Here is a 6,289-nt window from a genome sequence, read left to right on the forward strand (position 1 = left end):
TTTGACATCTGGTGGGAGGGCGTTCCACAGGGCAGGTGCCACTACTGAGAAGGCCCTCTGCCTGGTTCCCTGTAACCTCACTTCTCACAGGGAGGGAACCGCCAGAAGGCCCTCAGAGCTGGACCTCAGTGTCCGGGATGAATCAAAAATAAATATGCCAATATCATGATGCCATTGTGTAAATCGGTGGTGTGACCATATCTGGAGTATTGTGTACAGTTCCAGTCGCCTCACCTACAAAAGGGTGTGTAATGGCAGCGACCAGAATAATCTGTGCACAAAGGTGGAAGGACAGAAGAAGACTGGCAGAATAAGTGAATAGAATATGCGGAGCTAGCAATGTTGACTGTAAATATAAGAAATCAGGATGAGTCTGAGGAGTGGGAATAAAATGGAGAATACTTAAATAATTACAGTAGCCAGATAAATTCCCAAGTAGGACAAGACATATGAGCAGCAGTTAAAAACAACCAGAAGAGGGGTAGTAATTAAGGAAATGCAGCTCAACAAGGATTAAATATGAACCCATGGAGCGGTGTGTGGGGAAGTAAAATAATGTAGGATAAATGATTATAAACTGGATGTTATCAAACTATGGGAAATGCATAATTTTATTTATTTATTTTTTAAAGGATGTACAGTCGGAAGAGGTTCAGAAAACGGCCCAGTGTGCTGGGCGGAACGGTCACCCATTCTGATTTCTCTGTGGGAGTGTTTGCACATCTTCCTGTTAATCTTTCTTCGACCCAGACTTTTCAATGCACTTCCCTGTTACTTTCCAAAGAGCAAAAAACAAAAAGGCACCTTAAAAGAAGTGTATTTGTTGTGTTAGAGTGCTTTAATCCACTTTAAATGTGCAAATCTAGAGTGCCGCCATGCACCCAAGTCTGTCCTGCAAAACACTGATAATCTGGAAGCACCTGTAGGTGCCCTGAGCTCAAAAGTGCGACAGAAGGGACCCCCCCCAACCATCTTGTCTTTTCCTGGCCGCTCCCAGGTCTGGATAGCGAAGCTACCATAACTAATGATAAAGAAACGATTCATCATAAGTCAGAGCAAAAGCCGAGGAGAAATAATTTTATTGTTTGCAAGCTGTTTGCTGCAATGAAGGGGCTGTCGTTTTGTTCTCTTTGTTGCCTGCCCTCCTGCAAGCATCCTCAAGAAATTCTCTTCACAGCCCAGTCACTCGGTTATTAATCCAAATTGCTATCCCAGCATGCCTGATATGCAGCAGCTGTAAACAGAAAGAATAAATGGTTAAGAGAAAGCAATGCTAGCACACCAAATTATTAGCAAATTATTAGCAAACCTGAACTTCAGTGTCCAAGATATACGTACCATATATAGTCATCATGACTAATAATAATTCAATAATAATTTATTTTTTATACCCAGCCACTCTGGGCGGCTCCCAACCGAATATTAAAAACACAATACACAATACTAAGAAGACTGTGTATGCACTATGCCTTTAAAATTCAATCAAATGACATTCTTTCCCTCAAAGAATTCTGGGCACCGTAGTTTAGCGATGAAAGAGTTACAGTTCCCATCAACCCTGAACAAACCTGCAGTGCCCAGAATTCTTTGAGGGAAAGAATGTGCTTTAAAGGGATGGTGTGTGCGCACAGCTAGTAGTGACAAAAGATGGTCCTCTAGTGCATTAATTTTTTTAACAAAACCACACTGAGACATCGCAGGAGTTTAGGGTGATCACCTGTGCGTTTGCCAAAAAGGACAAAAGATTTACAGATTTGAATACATTCTGCACGTGCTAATTCGTAGATAAAAGGTAAAGGGACCCCTGACCATTAGGTCCAGTCGTGGCCGACTCTGGGGTTGCGGCGCTCATCTAGCTTTACTGGCCGAGGGAGCTGGTGTACAGCTTCTGGGTCATGTGGCCAGCAGGACTAAGCCGCTTCTGGCGAACCAGAGCAGCGCACGGAAACACGATTTACCTTCCCGCAGGAGCGGTACCTATTTATCTACTTGCACTTTGACTTGCTTTTGAACTGCTAGGTTGGCAGGAGCAGGGACCGAGCAACGGGAGTTCACCCTGTCGCAGGGATTTGAACCACCGACCTTCTGATCAGCAAGTCCTAGGCTCTAGTTTAACCCACAGCACCACCCGTGTCCCTAATTCATAGATAGATAGATGCAAATTTAGAAATGATTGCTGGGATTTAAACTGCTTATGATGCATTTCACCAAACCGGGCAAGGCAACCCAGGTCACTTTCAAACTATCGATGGGCAACTACTATTTTTATTTTATTTATTTATTTATTGAATTTATATACCGTCCTATACTCGGAGGTCTCAGGGTGGTTCACAGAATTTTAGATTTCCGTTACCACAAAGTGACATGCAGTTTAAGAAGTTCTACCCAATTCTGTAGTTTTTTGGATGTTGGCAGAAACTGAAAATTGGTTTTCAGTGTGTCATGAAAGTTCTCCCAGGCATGTAGCGCTCTCTCTTTTTAAACTGGACTTGCATCAGACAACGAGAGGACTGCACTCTGTCAAGTGGGACACTTGCACACCCTACCAAAAGCCAGTGCCGTGTAGCGCTGAGAGTCCTGGACCTGCGAGACCAGGGTTCAAATCTTCACTCAGTTGTGGGGCTCCCCTTGGAGCCAGTCATTCACTCTCAGCCTAACCTACCTCTCAGGGTTGTTGTGGGGATTAAAAGAGGGGGGGAGAGAGAATTACATACACCACCTTGAGATCCTTAGAGAAAAGTTGGGCTATAAACGCAAGAAATAAATAGTAACAAATAAAGAACATTTCGGCCATCGCGTTACAGAAGTTTGGTTCTGTTGCCTAGTTTCCATTTAAGTTTTCTTGTCATTTAGTCATTTAGTCATGTCCGACTCTTCGTGACACCAGGCACTCCGGTCTTCCACTGCCTCCCACAGTTTGGTCAGACTCATGCTGGTAGCTTGGAGAACACTGCCCAACCATCTCGTCCTCTGTCGTCCCCTTCTCCTTGTGCCCTCCATCTTTCCCAACATCAGAGTCTCTTCTCATGAGGTGACCAAAGTATTGGAACCTCAGCTTCAGGATCTGTCCTTCCAGTGAGCACTCAGGGCTGATTTCCTTAAGAATGGATACGTTTGATCTTCTTACAGTCCATGGGACTCTCAAGAGTCTCCTCCAACACCATAATTCAAAAGCATCCATTCTTCGGAGATCAGCCTTCTTTATGGTCCAGCTCTCACTTCCGTACATCACTATTGGGAAAACCATAACTTTAACTATACGGACCTTTGTCGGCAAGGTAATGTCTCTGCTTTTTAAGATGCTGTCTAGGTTTGTCATTGCTTTTCTCCCAAGAAGCAGGCGTCTTTTAATTTTGTGACTGCTGTCACCATCTGCAGTGATCATGGAACCCAAGGAAGTAAAATCTCTCACTGCCATTTAAGTTTGGTTTCCCTTATTTCCCACCAGGCTGTTGCGCTCTGAGAATTATTTATCATCTCGACGACAGAAAGATCAAAACAGGGAAGGGGGCACAGAAAGGAGACTTACACCAAGCCTTCAGCACAGTCTTCGGGTCCCAGAGATTTTTCCTGGGGGAAACAGTCCTTGCGGCAGTAGCCTCGGAAGTTTCCGCAACCCCATTCTCCAGTGCGAACATCCAGACCTGTGAACGGCAACAGCAGAAAGGAAAAACCAAGCACATAAATGCCCTCTGAAAAGATAGGTTCTGTTGCAGTTTGCCCAGAGAGGGAGATTTTTGGGGGGCTAAATCATTGTGGCATGCTTTTTGTCTGCTGCAAGCAACAGGGAATTTCATTCTTCCCTTTATATCTTCTCCCTTTGGGGAAGCATAATGCACAGGTGTTGGGCAAGGGCTGTGGCTCAGCAGCAGAGCATTTGTGTGCAGAAGGTTCCGAACTGTGTGCAGAATGCCCGCCATCTCCAAGCAGGGAAGGGGGAAACTGCAAGTCATTGCAGACAATACTGGGATGCGTGGACCACTGGCGGGACTCGGCAGACTTCTTTTTTTAAAAAAAATATTTTTTTATTAATTTACATCCAAAAAAACAAAAAACATATTAGTTTCACATCAAATTTTTCACAACTTATTCCTTTTCAGGACTTCCTTCAGCTTTTCCGCAAATCATCCATAGTTATTATTTAAATTACGCATTTCTTCATTTTATATTGACATTATTTATATCTTTCTTTCTATTCCCTTTAGACAATATTTTTTAATTTTTCACAGTGCTTCTTTAAATCCCTTTAGCGTTATCTGTCCCTCACTTATATGTTCCAGATATTCCACAAATTTCCCCCAGAAAGACTTCTGGTTTCTTTATAAATGTATATTTTAAAATCTTCTTCAATTCATTATATATCTTTTCCCAGAAGTCTTTCACTAACATTCCCACCACATATGATAAAAAGTACCCTCTTTATCTTTACACTTCCAACACTTATTACATGTCTTATACATTTTTGCTAATTTTACGGGTGTCATATACCATCTATAAAACAGTTTCATAACATTTTCTTTTAACGTCATACATGCAGTAAATTTTAAGCCTTCCTTCCATAGTTTTTCCCAGTCCTCAAATTGTATGTTATAACCCACATCTCTGGCCCAGTGGGACTCGGCAGACTTCTTCACACACATTACACTGTACAGTGGTACCTCGGGTTAAGTACTTAATTCGTTCCGGAGGTCCGTTCTTAACCTGAAATTGTTCTTAACCTGAAGCACCACTTTAGCTAATGCGGCCTCCTGCTGTCGCCGCACCGCCGAAGCCCGATTTCTGTTCTCATCCTGAAGCAAAGTTCTTAACCAGAAGCACTATTTCTGGGTTAGCAGAGCCTGTAACCTGAAGCGTATATAAACTGAAGTGTATGTAACCCGAGGTATACCACTGTACACATATAATAATATAATAATTTATTATTTATACCCCACCCATCTGGCTGGGTTTCCCCAGGCACTCTGGGCGGCTCCAAACTGAATATTAAAAACAATACAGCGTCAGACATTAAAAACATCCCTAAACAGGGCTGCCTTCAGTTGTCTTTTAAATGTAAAATAGTTGTTTATTGCCTTGACATCAGCTGGGAAGGCGTTCCACAGGGCAGGTGCCACTACCGAGAAGACCCTCTGCCTGGTTCCCTGCAACCTCCCTTCTTACAGGGAGGGAACCGCCAGAAGGCCTTTGGCGCTGGACCTCAGTGTCTGGGCTGAACGATGGGGATGGAGACGCTCCTTCAGGTATACAGGACAGAGGCCATTTAGGGCTTTAAAGGTCAGCACCAACACTTTGAATTGTGCTCAGAAACGTACTGGGAGCCAATGACAAACTCTGGGACAAACTCTGTCTACGCATTCCTACATTGCAGGGGGTTGGACTAAATGACCCTTCTTGCAATTAAAATATTTCAAAGCAATACAGTCTTTGCATCTAGACAGCGGTGAAGCTCACTGGGTGACCTGGGCCACCTCAGCCTCACTTATCTCACATTGTGGGGATAAAATAGGAATGGCAGAATCATAGAATTGTCAAGTGGGAAGCTACCCCTAAGGGTCCTCAGTCCAACCCCCTACCAGCCTCTGCTTAAAAATTGTGCGTGCCACTCCTAGTTCCTTTGAGGAAAGGGGGTTGATTTGTTTTTTTAAGGTCAAGGGATCAGGGATACTGATAGTTACCCCTCTACAAATTAAGGGATGAGGGATATTGCCCCATACTCACAAACAGCAGCAGCTATAGCCAGGAACAGCACCAGCAAAAAGAAATTAAGGTTCACAAAGGCAGCCATTTCCTTGGAGAGACTTCAAGATGAAGCAGACCGACTTGGCTCCACAAACTCCTTCTGCTTAGCAATCCACTGGGGACAATTGCAATGGGATCCCTTTGAACTGGTATTCCCACAGGACAAGGGAGTCCCTAGGAGAGCAAATCTGTAGTGTGTAGAGGGGGAAAGAGCTGTATGGATTGAGGAGCCAATGACGGGTGGTGTATCTTATGACACACAGTTAATGAAATTAAAAAGCTGGCCCGTTGGCCTGGTCACAAGAAACCTATTGGAGACTTCTGAAGAGAACCCCTGTTTGGGGTCAGGCGAGGAAGAGGTTTTGCCTGACTCGGTGGGTAAGGATTTCAATTAGTGTTAGAAACATACACTAGAGTCCCTATGGATCAGCCCGAGGGCTGCCAACTTTTTGGAAGAGCGGACCCATTTTGAATTTTGAGAGTGCTGGGAGCGCCCCTCACATAATAGCTTCCAGAGAGGAGGCATGGCACAATGCAAAATGGCTGGCTG

General features: G+C 44.1%; 1 long non-coding RNA gene across 1 annotated transcript in view; it reads right to left on the bottom strand.

Moving 5' to 3' along the window:
* Positions 1–5,977, bottom strand: part of LOC309369367 — an 84,061-nt gene extending 78,084 nt beyond the window's left edge. The window contains exons 1-3 of the long non-coding RNA XR_014168044.1: positions 5,719–5,977; positions 3,530–3,644; positions 46–1,234 (exon numbers count right to left, since the gene is read on the bottom strand). This is a non-coding gene — a long non-coding RNA (uncharacterized lncRNA). The remainder of the gene's footprint in view (positions 1–45; positions 1,235–3,529; positions 3,645–5,718) is intronic.
* Between the last annotated feature and the right edge of the window lie 312 nt (positions 5,978–6,289).

The sequence above is a fragment of the Podarcis melisellensis genome (assembly GCF_964234715.1).
Source record: "Podarcis melisellensis genome assembly, chromosome: 4".
Classification (NCBI taxonomy): Eukaryota; Metazoa; Chordata; class Lepidosauria; order Squamata; family Lacertidae; genus Podarcis; species Podarcis melisellensis.